This window comes from Megalobrama amblycephala, linkage group LG20 (genome assembly GCF_018812025.1).
Source record: "Megalobrama amblycephala isolate DHTTF-2021 linkage group LG20, ASM1881202v1, whole genome shotgun sequence".
In the NCBI taxonomy this organism is placed as follows: Eukaryota; Metazoa; Chordata; class Actinopteri; order Cypriniformes; family Xenocyprididae; genus Megalobrama; species Megalobrama amblycephala.
The window spans coordinates 5,920,442-5,940,659 of record NC_063063.1 but is presented as its reverse complement, the minus strand read 5'-3'; positions in this window follow the sequence as shown (position 1 = coordinate 5,940,659).

The following is a 20,218-nucleotide window of genomic DNA, read 5'->3' as shown; positions in this document are numbered from 1 at the left end:
CACTTTAAATGCACCAGTTCATCATGCAGCCTGTTCCTGTTTTATTAAGATTCATTTTGGCTGAGTACAGCTGACAGGGCCAAATTTCACAGAAATGACATGAGCATATGCCTTTTTTCTGTTACTCATGATTTTATCGTAGTACAAAAGCTGCAGATCTAATTCCCGGAGTGACGCCCCATCTCTCCAGTGTGCTTTAGCTACTGGGTGTTCTCTGCAATGAATCAGCCATGGAGCTCGACACAGCGGTGCTTGGCCAGCGGCCTGCGAGTATTAATGTGCACTGTGGCATCAGCGGGGCCTCTAGTTAAAGAGAAATGAGATGAGAGGAGTTAGGAGCTCTGCGGTACAAGCGCCTGCTGGACTGAGGTTAAACGCAGATCTTGAAATGAGAATTTGACTATCTGCTCTCATAAAAGCCTCAGTGAGGGCCGAGCGCGAGAGAGAAACCGCGGCGTCTCTTTCGCTGCTTGCTCGCTGAAAGCAAACAGAAGTGCTGTGTGTTCGCCAGGCCTCTGTGGGTGTTGATTTGCCTCTCTGTGTTTTTTCTTGCTTACCCGAACAGAATTTAGTTGTATGTCATCAAGTAGTTACCCCATTTGTCCTTCACCACTACCACCCCAATTTTCAGAGTGGCAATGAGACAAATAAGGCATTAAACCTATATTCCCTGCAAGTTTAGTTTAATTCACACTGTAAAAGAAAGAGGTAACCTGCAATTTTAAACTTAAAGAGCTGTTTCTACCTGATTTAATCCATAAAAATAGTTTTGTTGTAATAAATTATTGTATTTAGGCTGATTTTGGCTTCAATATAGCCAATTAATTTAGATGTTACCATTTTTTTTCAATGCTAGTTATTCAAGCCAATGCACAAAAGTAAAATAAAAAAAAGTAAAAATCTCATTTCTTTTCATTATAGATAAATATGGCGAATGTGTATAAACTAAGACAGACATACCATGATTGAAGGTTAGTATATGATAGTATATGCTTCTGTAGAAAAACTGTTTATTTGTCAAAGTCTAAAAAATGTTGGGTTAAAAACAAGCCAAGATGGGTTAAAAATAGACAAACCCAGTGACTGGGTTGTTTTAATCCAGCGGTTGGGTTAAATGTTTGCCTAATGTGCTGGGCAGTTTTAATTTAACCCAACTATTGTTTAAACATCACTATATGGCTGACTTAAAATGATCCCAAAATAATATTAAAATAATAATAATAATAATAATAATCTAAAAGGTGAACATTTATTAATAAGCAATTTAATAAATGTTTATTGTTTAATTATTATTCATGAAACTTATTAATAAGTGTTCATTTATTAAACATATTCATAAATATTAATTTCCAACATATTTTAGGCTCATTTTAAGTGAGCAATACAGTAATATTTAAACAATAGTTGAGTTAAATAAAACTACCCAGCAGGCTGGGCAAACATTTAACCCAACCACTGGGTTAAGACCATTTCCATTTTCAACCCACTCTGAGTTGTTGGTTAAATACCCACAATCCTGAAGTGAAATCTACCAATCAGAGAAAAAAGGACAGCAGAATCATGTCAATCTGACTCAATAAAGCATTGCCAAGATATTTAGAAAAAATGTTTCTAATGTTTCCAATGTTGTTTTGTTTTGAACCTCAAAATATACAAAAATAAGCTTATTTTAATTTCAGCGAATTGCCAAGGTGACATTTCTCATTTTGTTTAGTTTAAACTTGAAGTACTAAAATAACTAAAATTAAATAAACAAAAACTTATAACAATAATAAAAAGACAAGAATAAAAATAACAAAAACCCACAACGTTACTAAAATTTGAAAATGAATGTGAGAACAGTGAAAAATAAAATCTAATTAAAAATACACACATATATATATATATATATATATATATATATATATATATATATATATATATATATATATATATATATATATATATATATATATATATACTATAATAGTATATTGATGATACTAAAATAACACTGATATGGACAAACAATTTATTAGTTCTTCAAAAGATCTTTTGTGTTCCACAGAATAAAATTTTGGAAAAACATGAAGGTGAGTAAATGATGACAGAATTTTCATTTTGGGGTGAACTATCTCTTTAAAGGGTTAGTTCACCCAAAAATGAAAATAATGTCATTAATTATTCACCTTCATGTCGTTCTACACCTGTAAGGCCTTCGTTCATCTTCGGAACATAAATTAAGATATTTTGATTAAATCCGATGGCTCAGTGAGGCCTGCATTCACAGCAATGACATTTCCTCTCTTAAGATCCATAGAGGTACTAAAAACACATTTAAAAGAGTTCATGTGACTACAGTGGTTCTACCTTAATATTATAGAGCGACGAGAATAATTTTTGTGCACCAAAAAAACCCCCAAAATAACAACTTTTCAACAATATAGTGATGGGCCGATTTCAAAACACCGCTTCGGAGCTTTGCGAATCAAATCAGTGACTCAGGAGCGCCAAAGTCACATGATTTCAGCAGTTTAGCCATTTGATAGGAGATCCGAATCACTGATTCGATTCGTAAAGCTCCAAAGCAGTGGTTTGAAATCGGCCCATCACTAGATATTGTTGAATAAAGTTGTTATTTTGTTTTTTTTGCCGCACAAAAAGTATTCTCGTCACTTTATAATATTAAGGTAGAACATATGTACTCACATGAACTTTCAAATATGTTTTTAGTACCTTTATGGATCTCGAGAGAGGAAATGTCATTGCTGTGAATGCAGGCCTCACCGAGCCATCGGATTTAATCAAAATATCTTAATTTGTGTTCCGAAGATGAACGAAGGTCTTACAGGTGTGGAACGACATGAGGGTGAGTAATTAATGACATTATTTTCATTTTTGGGTGAACTAACCCTTTAAGTTGTCTGGTTTTCACATTTTTAAATGTTTTTATTATTATTATTATTATTTGCTTCAAATAATGTTTTTAATGAGATGACAATTTATTTTCCAGTCTTTGTTGAAACATTTTTGAAAAGCCTTTGGAGAAAATGAAAGGAAAGATAAAAGGCAGCTTAAAAAGTTGACTGGTTTCTGGTCAGTTGAACACTACAATTTGCATTTAATGAGCAATAATGTTTTGCGAATTCTAGATCATGTAACCTGATGAACCATGAATCATAAATGGCTCACACCGAGACCCTGACCTTTAACCCTCCGTCGGCTGATGTTGCCGCTTGCCTCGTGAACCCCACTCGACAATTTTACTAGAGCTGAGCTTCAGTTAATCGCTAGAGTTTGAGTTTGTTGTTTTATGGAGTCATTTTATCTGATGCCACAGGAAAACAGTCCTTGGACAGTGAAGGGCAGCGCTTGCCAGCTCAGTGCGGTGATCCTGAACTATGCAACACCAGTTAAACACTGAGTGCTCAGAGCTGCGGTCGACTGCGGCGGGATTCAGAGCATGTGTCCCGCTGCAGCTCTACGCTTTATTCTCCGTTTATCATGGCAGTGCGGAGCCTGGCGCCGCTGCCGCCTTTTAAAATGACATTGGTTGAATGACGTTAACATCCCCGTTCTGAGGTTTGAACTCTAGTTTTGGGCGGCTGACTTGTTTGTGTCTGTAACATACGATCAAAGCAAAGAGATTTGTACTGAGATTTCTTACCATGAGAAACGTCACGCGTCCAATTGATTCGTCCTATGATGTGTTAGCCTCTGTCTTTATAGGGGTGTTTGGAAAGCTTTGTGCTTGTTATGGGTTCTTTATACTGGAAACGAGAAGGCTTGATACGAGCGGTTTATTGAATTATCTCAAGAGTACTTAAGACCACCTTAATGTCTAAATGTCACCAGATCCTCTGTATGGCATTGGAAGGGAGTGTCCACATCATTTTTGCAGTGACATTCATACAGTTTTAAAGGCACAGTTGAAAATTCTGTCAAAATGTAACCCTCATGCTGTTCCAAACAAGCATAACTTTCTTTCTTCTGCAGAACACGGTGGAAGAATGTTGGAAAACAGATTATGTAGCTATTGTACAAATTAAAAAGACATTTCTCAAAATATCTTCTTTTATGTTCCACAGAAGAAAGTCATACAAGTTTGAAAGACTTGAGGGTGGGTAAATGACAACTTAATGACAAGAATTTTCATTTTAGGTGAACTTTCCTTTTAAGTGTGGTTTAAATGCCTAAATATCTTTTTTTTCCTCCCTCTCTTTTTGCTTTCAGTCAAAGGGCAACGTGCTTCTGACACACAAAAAGTGTCTAACACTTTACCGCATGCTGGCCTACAATCAGCAGAAAGTGTTTCACATCCTCAGGCAGCACTGCTCCAATCCATCAGTGCAGTGATAGGAAAACAATAGTGGGTTGTTCTGTCCGTCATTGGGTCTGTTTTGATCTCTCTGTAATGCTAATGAGGCTATCAGTCGGTACGGCCAAACCCACTCTCCCCAGTACATATTTAAGCACCTCGAACATCATTCCCTAGTCTCAAATGACTCAACAGACGGGCTGAGCATCTGTCATCTTTAAATGTTGGGTACCGATTATTGTTCTGTAACTTACTGTACACTCGCAAAGTGATCAACTAGATATGGCAGAAGTAGTCGGGTAACATTATTAGACTTGCCAATACAAAATACAAACATTATTGGTCAAGTACAAGATATACATTTTATTAGCAACATTTCTGTCAGTCGAACTTCCTCAGGTTTAGCCTTTTCGATTGACCGCAACAATGCAAGTGAAATTTCGTAATGAAGCAAGTTTGTTGCGCCTACAAGACATAACTGTTAAAAATTAAAGGTATAGTTCACCCAAAAACAAAAATTCTGTCATCACTCAACCTAGTGTCGCTCCAAACCCACAAGACTTCCATCTTTGAAACACAAATATTTTTAATTAAACCTGGGAGATTTCTTGTCCCTCCTTTAAAAGTTTGCTCCACCAAAACTTTGAGGCTTCAAAAAGTTTGTAAGTTCATTTTTTCATGTGTCAAAGTTTTTGTGGAATGGACTTTCAGTGGAGGGACAGAAAACTCTCAGGTTTCATTAAAACATCTTAATTGGTGTTTCAAGGATAAATAAAAGTTTTACTGGTTTGAAACTAAGGGTACGTTTACACGACAATGATGTACTAAAAACTAAAAAAGTTTTTCCTTTAGATTTTTCATGTACAAATGACAACTTTGTCAAAACAATCCCTAATCACAGGGATCAGTGAAAACTATTAAAAAAACACTGTATTGTGCACAGCTGGCCAGTAGTTGGCGATATCACTTTTTAAAGAAACACTACGTGCCTATAGACTGAACAAGTAATAACACATGCACAACATCACCGTTTTCACAAATTCGCATTTTTGTAGTTTACATGGAGACAATAACAGTATCGTTTTCAGAATTGTACACTTTGAAACTATTTTCAAAAGTTTGCATTTTCAGGCCCCCAAAACGCTGTTGTTGTGTAAATGTATTTATTTACGCCATGTCGGTAACAAGGCTATTTTCATGGCGAAAACGGAACAACAAAATTCATACAATTAACAAAAAAACTATATAAGATATTTCATATGAATACAAGATAGAAATTGTAAAATACATTCAGGTGATACTTTCTTAAATCAGTTGAACACATCTCGGAATAAAACCTTTGTCTATTTACATTAAAAACATTGCAGTCCAGTAAAATATATGTTTAATAGTCATTGTAGTTTGACATGGAAGGCTTGATGGTGGTTCTTCTAAATAACCATGTGTAAGTCTTGTATGACTCAAACTGCATCTAATAAAAACAACTTGATCATACCTAGATTTGAAATTTGTAAAAAAACATTCTTCTTATACTAGGACTTACTTTGTGTAACTTATTTCCTTTGCATTTATCCCATTCCATCTGCCAAACACTATTAATATTAGGAGTTTATTACAGGTCTGAGATCAGAATTTGGAATTTGACACTCTGAAATATTCAAATTGAGAGCCTCCTTTGCAGCGATGTCTGCTTTCTCGTTAACAGATAAACCAATATGACCTGGAATCAAACAATAATAAAAAAAATACTGTTTTTTTTCCCCGTAAAATATCTACTTTAGCTAATATATTTATAATTATGGAATGATCAGTCTTTACAGATTCCAGATTTTGAGTCTGTGAAGATTAAGAAATTTCGCTCTAGTCCATTCTCTATAGAGAATAAAGCACGAGCTTCAGTTGTAAAGATAGATCTTTGTTGTGTAAATGAATGGCCAAACGCATAAAAAGTTGAAAACTAAATGATGCAGACTGAGTAAATGATCACAAAATTTTAATTTTGGGGTGAACCAACCCTTGAACTCAAGGATTGTGACCATTTGTGGTCTTCAAACATTAGGCCCTGTCCACACGAACACGGGTATTTTCAAAACTGCAGCTTTTTTAATAAAATGCTTATGACAATGTTGTTAGCCTACCGGAACAGGTAATAAAGCGTTTTAGCGTTTTCATGTGGACTGAGATTTTTTTTAAACCATGCTTGTGTGGATGCGTTTTTTTGTTTGTTTTTTTTTTAAACAAAGGAGGAAAAACTCTGTTTATAAAAATACCGGTGTACTTGTGTACTAGGCATTAGTGGCTCATGTTAATAGTTGGTGTGATAAACTACACCTGTGGGTCCTCTCACCTGTGTGAACTTGAGTAGAACTGACTTTATATCCAAAAACGGCTCGGAAAGTGAAGTTGGCCCTGGGAAAAGCTCCAACATCTTTTGAGAGAAGATGACTTTGATATTTTATTTTTATTGCAGTGACATTGATATACTTACAAATGTGGCTTAAATGCTTTATGGGTCAATTGTACAAGGAATTTCAATCGATTAGGCAATTATATAGACACCTATTAGAAGTAATGTTAATTATGTTTATTATGAATGTTAGGATAATGATACCATTTAGCATTATGAATGATAAAATAGAGGCTAAGCATTGTTGACTCGTACTCTCTCTGGAGTCATTAGTGGTCACAGAGAAGAGTTTGTGGCGCCAGTGCTGTATGAGACTCTTTGATTTGTGACCTTTCCCAGGTTAATTATAAAGAAGCAGCCCATTAGAGTTAAGGGTGCTGGTTTTCGTCTCAGTCTTACATTTACCGTAGTGCTTTATCTCTGAGGCCTCTATTAATAGCTAAAATGTTTAATTATATATTTTGCTCATTTTGAATGACACAATAGCAGACTGCAGTGCTTGTGTAGTTTTCTAATGCTGAAGGATGCACTCTCTTAATGAAGGTTGAACAGTCACTACCTGGCAATTTTCTGCTTACTTTTACCTTTTGGTGGTCAGTCTTCATTTGTGACAGGTTAACTGATCCAGTGCTTTCATCTTGTGAGAAGAGCGACCTGTGAAAGGGTTGACTTTATGTTAGCAGCATAACATTTAGGCCTAACACTGTCTTTACAAAGTAATACAAACTCAATACAATGGAGAACTATTTTTTTTTTTTATTATAAAAGCTAAAAAGCCTCATGCAAGTTATGAATTCATGCACATGTTGTTGATGATAGCATACAATACAAACCTAGTTTGCTTCCAATATCCATAGGAAAGAAAAGCACAAATATCTTCCTTTATATCTTGTTTTTCCAAGACGCCAATAAAAAGAAATGCTTATTTCTCCATTTTTTTCTCCAAAGAAAAAATATCTCATAGTTTGCTCAGAATAAGCTCTATTTTTTTTTTTATTACAGTATGTCAACAATTATAACATTTCGTTCTTAGAATTTTATCTGAGATATAGTTGATACTTTCGTTAAACAAATGAGAAACCCATTGTGTATTTTCTTTTGGGCACATGAAATATAAACACTTCTTATATGGTCTGTGATTCAGAGTAACCCCAAAATAAAAGTAACCCCAGACAAACCCCAAAACAACAGCTTCAGTGTGGTAATTTAAATACTGGGTCAAATGTGTAGCATTGATTTATTTTCAGAATTTTTTTCTGAATTACCCATGGCGTTTGTCAAAGTTTTGTTATCCTCCTTTACATCATGCTTTGGCTTTGAATTAGTCAAAGTAGCTTCAAAAGTCTCTCTAATGATATGTTTGGTCTGTTACTGTATCAACTTCACCACATTTTCTGCTGTAAAGCCTCGCTTCAATAACACAATCACGATATTGTCATCTCAGCCCTCCCAGTAAACACTCCTTGTTTCCGTCGTGAGCTTTTGACAGACAGTGTGTGTGGATGGAGACTGCAGCAATAGGATGTTTGTGGCATTTCCTCCTGCATAAGCACAGCTGTGTTTGGTATGCTGGTCGTTCGAGCTCCAGTCACTTACGCTGACGCCTGCTCGCTCTTGCAAAACACGCAGGCGGCACTACCGGGAGACATGACTCGGCTGTAGAAAGATAACAACGGTTTGTGTAAACCATTCAAATGATGACTGTGCTTGAAACGCCATCATTTATTCAGATAATTGGCCAACCCACATTTCTTTATGGGCCTCGAAAGCTCAAGTGAATGCCAGACATTTTAAACATAGTTTTGGGAGCATGCTGTTATGCTTGTGGTTTGAGACACCAAAAATGTGTAAATTGAAGTTTACCTCACAACTACGCGCCCCTCATTCTTCTCTTTTTGACATGCATGAAAACACAAGGTATGGATTGCTTTTAATGCCAGTGTAATTTTTAGATTTAGTGGTAGGACTTGAGGACCGATGGCCAGACGCCCAGTGGGAGAGCGTTTCTGGAAAGTTGCGTTATTCCTTTCTAACATGGGTGATGTTTTGTCAGAATTGTGAGAATAACTTTTAGACAGTATCAAACAAATCTGTTAAAATCTGCATTGTATGCAATCATTTACCAACAAAACTGTGTTCATGGATGCATAGGTTTCAGGAAGATATAGTTGTATAAATTGCAGATATTTTTAATAAAATGGGTGGTATCTGGCACCAAGATGTTAGCAGCAGATCCTTTAAGTCCAAAAGTTGCGAGGTGGGGCCTCCATGGATCTGACTTGTTTGTTCAACACATCCCACAGATGCTCGATTGGATTGACATCTGGGGAATTTGGAGGAAAAAGTCAACATCTCAAACTCATTGTTGTGCTCCTCAAACCATTCCTGACCATTTTTGCTTAGTGGCAGGGTGCATTATCCTGCTGAAAGAGGCCACAGCCACCAGGGAATACTGTTTCCATGAAAGGGCGTACATGGTCTGCAACAATGCTTACGGTAGGTGATACATGTCAAAGTAACATCCACATGGATGGCAGGACCCAAGGTTTCCCAGCAGAACATTGCCCAAAGCATCACACTGCCTCCACCGACTTCCCTTCTTCCCATAGTGCATCGTGGCGCCATGTGTTCCCCAGGTAAGCGATGCACAGGCACCCGGCCATCCATGTGATGTAAAAGAAAACATGATTCATCTGACCAGGCCACCTTCTTCCATTGCTCCGTGGTCCAGTTCTGATGCTCACGTGCCCACTGTTGGTGCTTTTGGTGGTGGACTGGGGTCAGTATGGGCACCCTGACTGGTCTGCGGCTATGCAGCCCCATACACAACAAACTGTGATGCACTGTGTATTCTGACACCTTTCTATCAGAACCAGCATTAACTTCTAGAGCAGTTTGAGCTACAGTAGCTCGTCTGTTGGATCAGACCACATGGGCCAGCCTTCGCTCCCCACGTGCATCAACGAGCCTTGGCCGCCCATGACCCTCTCGCCGGTTCACCACTGTTCCTTCCTTGGACCACTTTTGATAGATACTGACCACTGCAGACCGGGAACACCCCACAAGAGCTGCAGTTTTGGAGTTGCTCTGACCCAGTCGTCTAGCCATCACAATTTGGCCCTTGTCAAACTTGCTCAAATCCTTACGCTTGCCACATCAACACATCAACTTTGAGGACAAAATGTTCGCTTCCTGCCTAATATATCCCACCCACTAACAGGTGCTGTGATGAAGAGATAATCAGTGTTATTCACTTCACCTGTCAGTGGACATAATGTTATCCCTGATCAGTGTATGCTGCTGAATGTAATTCTTGCAGTGGGGCGAGTGAAAATGGCAGGGCAAGTAAAATGGTGAACTGGGTCCAACATAGGATAGAAAAAAAATTCAGGAACACTTCAGAATAATGGTCTGTCATTAATTGGTAACTGCAGGAAGTAATGAAGGACAAATGAGAAGTACTACACTTCAGCTACTACAATTAACTATTTTATTATATTTATATACAGGTGCTGGTCATATAATTAGAATATCATCAAAAAGTTGATTTATTTCACTATTTCCATTCAAAAAGTGAAACTTGTATATTATATTCATTCATTACACACATACTGATATATTTCAAATGTTTATTTCTTTTAATTTTGCTGATTATAACTGACAACTAAGGAAAATCCCAAATTCAGTATCTCAGAAAATTAGAATATTATGAAAAGGTTCAATATTGAAGACACCTGGTGCCACACTCTAATCAGCTAATTAACTCAAAACCTGCAAAGGCCTTTAAATGGTCTCTCAGTCTAGTTCTGTAGGCTACACAATCATGGGGAAGACTGCTGACTTGACAGTTGTCCAAAAGACGACCATTGACACCTTACACAAGGAGGGCAAGACACAAAAGGTCATTGCAAAAGAGGCTGGCTGTTCACAGAGCTCTGTGTCCAAGCACATTAATAGAGAGGCGAAGGGAAGAAAAAGATGTGGTAGAAAAAAAGTGTACAAGCAATAGGGATAACCGCACCCTGGAGAGGATTGTGAAACAAAACCCATTCAAAAATGTGGGGGAGATTCACAAAGAGTGGACTGCAGCTGGAGTCAGTGCTTCAAGAACCACCACGCACAGACGTATGCAAGACATGGGTTTCAGCTGTCGCATTCCTTGTGTCAAGCCACTCTTGAACAACAGACAGCGTCAGAAGCGTCTAAAGACAAAAAGGACTGGGCTGCTGCTCAGTGGTCCAAAGTTATGTTCTCTGATGAAAGTAAATTTTGCATTTCCTTTGGAAATCAGGGTCCCAGAGTCTGGAGGAAGAGAGGAGAGGCACACAATCCACGTTGCTTGAGGTCCAGTGTAAAGTTTCCACAGTCAGTGATGGTTTGGGGTGCCATGTCATCTGCTGGTGTTGGTCCACTGTGTTTTCTGAGGTCCAAGGTCAACGCAGCCGTATACCAGGAAGTTTTAGAGAGCTTCATGCTTCCTGCTGCTGACCAACTTTATGGAGATGCAGATTTCATTTTCCAACAGGACTTGGCACCTGCACACAGTGCCAAAGCTACCAGTTCCTGGTTTAAGGACCATGGTATCCCTGTTCTTAATTGGCCAGCAAACTCGCCTGACCTTAACCCCATAGAAAATCGATGGGGTATTGTGAAGAGGAAGATGCGATATGCCAGACCCAACAATGCAGAAGAGCTGAAGGCCACTATCAGAGCAACCTGGGCTCTCATAACACCTGAGCAGTGCCACAGACTGATCGACTCCATGCCACGCCGCATTGCTGCAGTAATTCAGGCAAAAGGAGCCCCAACTAAGTATTGAGTGCTGTACATGCTCATACTTTTCATGTTCATACTTTTCAGTTGGCCAAGATTTCTAAAAATCCTTTCTTTGTATTGGTCTTAAGTAATATTCTAATTTTCTGAGATACTGAATTTGGGAATTTCCTTAGTTGTCCGTTATAATCATCAAAATAAAAAGAAATAAACTTTTGAAATATATCAGTCTGTGTGTAATGAATGAATATAATATACAAGTTTCACTTTTTGAATGGAATTAGTGAAATAAATGAACTTTTTGATGATATTCTAATTATATGACCAGTACCTGTATATATATATAGGGGAAATGGAAATAAAATGAACTAATCAGTAAGTACACTGTAAAACAAAATTGTTGGTTTACCTTAAAAAAAAGTTACCTGGTTGCCTTAAAATTTTGAGTTCATTGAAATAACAAATTTGAGTTAATGCAATGAAGGCGATTGGTTTACGGAAGCAACAGAAACTCAAAATATTATGTTATCGGAACTGCATTAATTATTTAAGTTGATTTGACAAAAGAAAAAATGGTGTGAAGCAAATCTTGAAAATACTTTTTCACAGTGAACAAATTTAGGACTGAGACTGTTCCTTATAATCAATAATTAATAAATAGGTAATCAATAATTACTGAATGAGATTGGCCACATTAAGAACTAATGACTATGACAAATTATAAAGAATTACCAATTAATTGCTAATCACAACATTAACGTGTGTCTGAGATGTGAGCAATTGTCTTTTTTACTATTTCAACATGAGTAAATAGTGATAAATTTTATAACCAAATGTTACCTAGTCATTCTTCAAGAGCTACTAGTGATCTGGACTGTTATTTTAATGTGAAATAAGTTTTTTTTTTTCAATATTTTAATATAAAATAAAATGTATTTTATTTTATTTCACTATTTTCCCAAAAACTAGATGTTCCCAAGATCATCTTAGAAGCAAGAACATCTGATGTTCTGTACAAAGAGTTTACATGATCAATCCCACAAATTTATTGAATTTATTTAGAAAATATCCAAATCCAGTATTGTAAATCAATTTCATTGGGGTCTCAGATGTGTTGACCAACTGTATATCATATTCTATTTAAAATAAATTAAAAAATAAACTATATGAACAAATTAAAAAAACTTTAACACTTCCGGATTTACATAAGAAGTCTAGCAACTTTAGCTTTAAACTATTGAGTCATTTTCAAGATCATGAATGAGTTAATCTCATACAAGAGCTGAACAGTGTTTTGGTCCAGTGAGATATACAGTAAAGAAGAGACAGGGTTTAGTCAAGGGTTCTGGCTCTGAAAAGGACTCTACAGCAGATAAATGGTATGTCTGAGAGTAAGGAGTGGTGCGGAAAGAGGGATGACTGTTTTCCTATTACTGTCAAAATGTGATAAACAAGCTACTAAAGTCCTGCCGGAGATGCCTTTGGTCCTGCCCCGCTCTGGTTCTCATCAAGTCAGACCGGTACAGATCACTGTTCTGAGATGCTCTGGGCCAGGTTGGGAAACAAATTGGGTTTTTATGCAAATGTTACGCGTCTTATATGGGTGCAGTCACGTTTATCATTGCTCGACGAAATTTCACAGGCAAAATCCAGTCATTCCAAAAGGAATTTGAGTGATCGGGAGTTTTTTCGCAAGTTCACCTCGCGAATTTCACTTATTTTCAAATTGGCACGTGAATTCGCTGACCAAAAGAAAGCTGCTTGGTTTGAAAGTGACTTCTGAATGAAGTTTGTTTTGAGTTCTGGAGTTTGAAACAGCTTGCCAAAGCGAACTTTCTGGAAAATTTTGCTCTGACTGGTAAACACCTTCAAGCTACCATTGGTCCATGGTGATTACTTAACAGGTAGGTGTTGTAAGGGGCTTCGCCTTCTTTGACATGAAAATCTTCTCTGGTTCATTTCTTCTGTTTATTCCGCTGGAGGTCAGTCACAAGCAAAAACATTAACACACTGGAGAGCTACTTTATAGTAGAAATTTAAGTTGCAAGTTGACACTGATACTGTTTTTTCATGTTTAATACTGTAAAGCAGCTTGCTTTAAAAAGGAATCTATTGTATGAAGTGCAATATAAAAAAGCATGGCGTGACATTACTGGAGTGCAAAATTGCTGAGCTTGTGCAAACATATCCAACATTGCTATGATCAGATGCTTTCTTTACTGCTGTCATATTTTTGTATGTTTAATTTGTTATTGAGAAGAAAGCACACGGCGCATATTTACATATTCATCTAGACGCTGTTCTCAGCAGCGCGGGCAGCGTCAGGAATTATTTTATGGTATTTTATGCTCTGGTATTATTTTATTTTTACCACTGAGAGAAGAATAAAAAAAAGTTGAGTATATCAGGGCCTTTACGTTGCATTTAAAGGGCTAGTTCACCCAAAAATGAAAATTCTGTCATTTATTACTCACCCTCATGTTGTTCCACACCCGTAAGACCTTTGTTCATCTTCAGAATACAAATTAAGAAATTTTTGATAAAATCAGTTAAACCAATGAAATTTCGAAACACTTATGACGTAACGAAGCCTCGTTTAAGCCACATGACTTTGGCAGTTTCTATACACATTCCAAAGCCACTGATTCGAAACAAAAGATTCGTAAAGCTTCGGAGCTTCATGAAGCAGTGTTTTGAAAATTGCCTATCACTAGATATTGTTGAATAAAGTCGTTATTTTGTCTTTTTTTGGCCGCATAAAAAGTATTCTTGTCGCTTCATAACATTAAGGTTGAACCACTGTAGTCACATGAACTGTTTTAAATATGTCTTTAGTTTAGCTTTCTGGGCGTTTGAAAGGTGTGAATTAACTTGCTGTCAATGCAGGCCTCACTGAGCCATCAGAATTTGATCAAATAATATCTTAATTTGTGTTTCCGAAGATGAACAAAGGTCTTATGGGTGTGGAACGAACATGAGGGCGAGTAATTAATTAGAATTTTCATTTTTGGGTGAACTAACCCTTTAAGGTATACATTCTACCAGCACATGCATTCACTGGGAATCAAACCCATGACCTTGCCGTTGCTAGCAACATGAACTACCGGTTGAGTAGCTCTGCTGATTCTCATCTACAGTTAGAAAGCAAAATTGACAATTTTCCAACTGTCTATGTTGCATTAATGTGTGTGCATATTGTTGGGCCAGCCCTGATGAAAATAGATCCGCTTAAATCAGGCTAAGATTGTTTGTTGGTTTTAGCAGGTTTAAGATGGTTTCCCAGCCTGGGCAAGCTGATGCTTAAGTGGTTTAGCTGAGTGTTCAGCTAGTCTCCCATCTGAAAGCTGCCCAAAACCTCTCTAAAAGCATGCTGAGAGAGCAGCTAAGACTAGCCTTATTTACCGGTGAAGACTGCAGTCAGGCTGTTCCCAGACCTGATGGTCAGGCTAAACCAAACAGCGCAACTCAGATCACCCAGAAATTGGCCTCCCACTGCAGCAGCAGCACCAGCTCCCGACCGCCTATCGCCACAGACAGACGGGCAGGCCTGGCGACAGGGGTGCAGCGGCAGACCGCGGCTGTTTGTCCTTTCATGTTCTCAGAGCGCGCCTCTGCACCCGCTCCCCCCTTCAGGCAGCGACAGTTTGCCGTGTCGCTGCGGCTTTTCCCAGGCTGCAGACAGCTGAGAAAGAGAGAGAGAGAAAGAGGGAGGGTGTCTCCCAGATCAAACAGGAACTCCCTGACAGTGATGAGAAGCTTGGGAAATTAGGAGCAAGCCAGGCAAACGCATTATGCAGAGTGGCAGAGACAGCATGCTAAGAGTCAGCAGCAATAACAACAACAGAAGAAGAGGACTGTGGTTTTCAACTGTGCCAACTAGTGGAGAACAGTTTCTCTTCTAGGGATAAAACTGAGTTGAGCATTTATCCGTCCCCCACTATAAAAGAAATGAGCCGAATTATCTGTTTGAATGATGGCGTTTCAAGCTTTGATCTCCTTAATACAGGAGTCAACAATAAGGATGGCCGACAGTGCGAGAGACTTTGAAGAACTGCCATGAATGTATGTATACAGTATTACACCATTACACCAACAGGGGGACTGTGATGACATTGCACTCTAAATACACAGACAGTGATATGGAGTTGGTGTCCCCCTCTGCAGCTGTAACAGATTCCACTCTTATGGGAAGGCTTTTAGAGTGTTTCTGTGGGAGTTTTTGCCCATTCATCAAGTAGAGTATTTGTGAGGTCAGACACTGATGTTGGACGAGAAGGCCTGGCTCGCAATCTCCATTCTAGTTTACCCCAAAGGTGTTGAGGTTGAGGTCAGGGCTCTGAATGGGTCAAGTTCTTCACACCAAACTCATAGTCTTTGTGCTTTGTGAACTGGTGCAGTGTCATGCTGGAATAGAAAAGGGCCTTCCCCAAACTGTTCCCACAAAAGCTTGGAAGCATAGTATTGTCCAACATGTCTTGGTATGCTGAAGCATTAAGAATTAAGAAGGGGGCTATCCCAACCCCTGAAAAATAGCAGGTTTTGTGCTGATATTAATGCCAGTGAAAGTTTGGAACTCTTTAGCTATGGAGTCAGCAGAGTGCTGGCGACTTTTTTGCACCATGTGCCTCAGCCCTTAGTGGTCCCGCTCTGTGACCTTATCAGGGTTTTTCCTGCACTGAAAATATTTTGGTGGCCACCAAAACGAATTTTTGTCCCACCAAAGCTTTATTTGGTCATCTATATCTGAGATAACTGCTGTATGTGATGGCGGCATGGCAGACTTTATTAAGATGATTAAAACAGTGTTAAAGGTGCCATCGAAATTGAAAATTGAATTTACCTCGGCATAGTTGAATTAACGAAGAGTTCAGTACATGGAAATGACATACAGTGAGTCTCAAACTCCATTGTTTCCTCCTTCTTATATAAATCTAATTTGTTTAAAAGATCTCTGAAGAACAGGCAAATCTCAACATAACACTGACTGTTACGTAACAGTCGGGGTGTACGCCCCCAATATTTGCATATGCCAGCCCATGTTCCCGACATTATGAAAGGCATTACATAAGCGCAGCCAGTATTAACCAGTCCCTCCAGAAAAACGCGATTATGCGATCGCCTGATTTCATGCATAATCAGCCAAAGTCCGCATATTTCTGCGGGGGTTGCATTTTTTCAAATACGCCGCACTTTCGCCGCATAAATTGCCGATTTCAGCAAGCAAAATATATGCGGGGCTAGCATGATTTCATAAAAGTCACATATATCTTTTTCAATCAGAAAGTTGAAAAATGTTGCGTTTACTTCACACTAGTAAAGCGCCATTATTTTCCCCCTATTGCCATGGGAACCTTGTGAAGTGACGTAATTACGCGACGTGAACATCATCTGCAAACCATGAAACCATGATGAAGCACACAAATCATTCTCATTTGCCAATAAAAATAAGCACAAAAAAGACCGCGCGAAGCAGTTTCCCGGTGTGTTACATGACAGTGGGGGCAAAATATTTTGCACTCCGTGCAACTGCGTGTTGACGCTGGAAAACCACTTTCACTTTGCCACCACCAAGGATGGTTAAAGCAGCAGCGGAAGCAGGCAGGAAGAAGCACACATTTTTAAAAATATTTTATTTATTCATTTTTATAGAAGTTGTTGGATATTCATAATAATACGTTTATTTTATATAGCGCCTTTCTACAAACTCATATTCCTTTTGTAAAGCTACAGAACTTGTTTGACTCAATGTTTTGTAAGTTTGAGCCATGTGTTAATTAAGTTCTGAAATAAAACAGAATGAGAACTTAAATATTCTGTGATTTAGTATGCTTGCTTATCATAGGAAGTAATAGGAAATTACTCTTTACATTAAGCCTAGTGAGAACAGGGTGTTGGGGGAATCACCCTTTATTTTTTTCTGTTTTTCATCAAACCGCAGTTTTTGCAAGTTCCCGCAATTTCATCGCATAAAATTGCAAAAATATCCCGCATATTCCATCGCATTTTTTAAGAAAACGTGCCGCAAAATCAAGCATTTTAGCCCGCAACAATCACAAAAAAATTCCGCGTTTTTCTGGAGGGACTGATTAACGTCTGGATGTGCACAGCTGAATCATCAGACTAGGTAAGCAAGCAAGAACAATAGCGAAAAATGGCAGATGGAGCAATAATAACTGACATGATCCATGATAACATGATATTTTCAGTGATATTTGTGAATTGTCTTTCTAAATGTTTCGTTAGCATGTTGCTAATGTACTGTTAAATGTGGTTAAAGTTACCATTGTTTATTACTGTATTCACAGAGACAAGAGCCATCGCTATTTTCATTTTTAAACACTTGCAGTCTGTATAATGCATAAACACAACTTCATTCTTTATAACGCTCTCCAACAGTGTAGCATTAGCCGTTAGCCACGGAACACTATCAAACTCATTCAGAATCAAATGTAAACATCCAAATAAATACCATACTTACGCGATTAGACATGCTCCATGACGAACACTTTGTAAAGATCCATTTTGAGGGTTATATTAGCTGTGTGAACTTTGTTTATGCAACGATAGAGTCGAAAGCTCTGGGGGGGCGGAGAGCGCGAGCAATTAAAGGGCCAGCAGCATGAATCGGTGCATAGTTAATGATGCCCCAAAATAGGCAGTTAAAAAAATTATTTAAAAAAAATCTATGGGGTATTTTGAGCTGAAACTTCATGGACACATTCAGGGGACACCTTAGACTTATATTACATCTTGTAAAAAAACGTTCGATGGCACCTTTAATAAAAATGGCTTTGATTAAACATCTAACTTTACATGCTTTGCGTCTTGTATCAAATGCCCTTCTAAAGAAGAAACATTCCAGTGATCTTAGGTGATTTATCGCTGCTGGCAACAAGTACATACGGGCTAGCTAGCACGTTATTTTAGCATAGCGTCAAAAGACAACAATTTATGACAATATTATCATGTTTTTATTCCAAACCCACTATATAACATCAGTCGAAATGTTTAAAATAACTACCTTCTGTGATCTGATGTGGCGTCTTACAGAATGATGAAAAATATATTAATTTATAATATTCTATACAATAATAAAGTCTATGCCGAATTATACACATTTTATTCTTATGAAAATATCTTAGATAGCTTGAAGAATACAAAATTTACCATATACTGTCGCAACTGTGTGTTTAATTGTCACGCTTATTCAGTCAAAACGTTTCTATCAGCATGTTGTTCAGCTTCACTGCACACACCAGGAGCAGTGGGCAGCCATTTTTGCTGCGGTGCCTGGGGAGTGATTGGGGTTTAGGTGCCTTGCTCAAAAGCACCTCAGTTGTGGGTAATGAGAGTGGAAGAGAGTGCTGTTCATTCACTCTCCTCACCAACATTTCCTGCCGGTACTTTTACGACCTTCGGGTTACAAGTCCGACTCTCTAACCATTAGGCCACAACTGCCCCACTAGCCACTTAATGCTCTATAATGCTCAAAAAAATTCCAATTTGTGTAAAAATATAAAACAATAATAATAATACTCTTCTCTAAACAAATTTGAAATGGGCAAACTTATGGATTAAAAGCCCTAGTGTACAGAGTTTAGTAAGGAACTCTGATGAGAAGTGTACCAGGAGTTTTTCCCCCAGTGGATGCATTAGAGGCTCATATTTAATGTGCATGGACATGGAGTTTTTGATTTTGCATAGCTTGTGACAAAAATTTTGAATTTACTGTCACTATAAGATATTTAATATAAGATAAAATGGAATCTTTGACCTTTCTAATGATGTGTAGTCTGTCAAGATTAAATAAAGACTTAAATAAAAACCCTGTGGTCTTCCACTTTGTGGCTGAGTTGCTGCTGTTCCAAAAAGCTTCCGCTTTCCAATAATACCACTTAAAGTTGACCACGGAACATCTAACAGGGATGAAATTTCACAAACTGACTTATTGCAAAGGTGGCATCCTATTACAGTACCACACTTCAGCATGACCCTTTTTTTTTTTCTCTACTAAAACTGTCTACTACAGTCTACTTATACTCTAATGAGAGTTAGTTGACAAGTAGTTGCAAAGTTACTTATAAGTTAGTAGAATGTCTAAAGTGGAGCGAAACTGGGTGATGCTAACTTCTGGGTTGACCTACAAAAATATGTGATCATCGCTCTATACAAAATTCAGAAGTGTTTTGGCTCATAATCCACAGACATACAGCAGCCATTTTGGTTTATTAAAAGTGGTTTTAGGTCAGAACTTGCAACCGCTCACACTCAGCGAAACGTAGACTAACATCAAAAAGGATAGTTCCCTAAAGTTGCTCTAGGGCCCTGTTTACACCTGGTATTAAAGGGATAGTTCATCCCAAGAAATGAAAATTTGATGTTTATCTGCTTACCCCAAGGACATCCAAGATGTAGGTGACTTTGTTTCTTCAGAAGAACACAAATGATGATTTTTAACTGCCAAACGTTGCGGGCTGTCAGTCATATAATGCATGTCAATGGGAACTTTGTCTATAAAAGTAAAAAAAAAAAAAACATGCACAGACAAACCCAAAATTAAACCCTGCGACTCGTGACGACACATGGATGTCCTAAGACATGAAACGATCAGTTTGTGTTGGACATAGTGGCGTTTTAGAGGTAAAAAATGATATAAATACTGTTCGGTTTCTCGCACAAACCGGTCGTTTCGTGTCTTAGGACATCAATGTGTCGTCACGAGCCACAGGGTTTAATTTGAA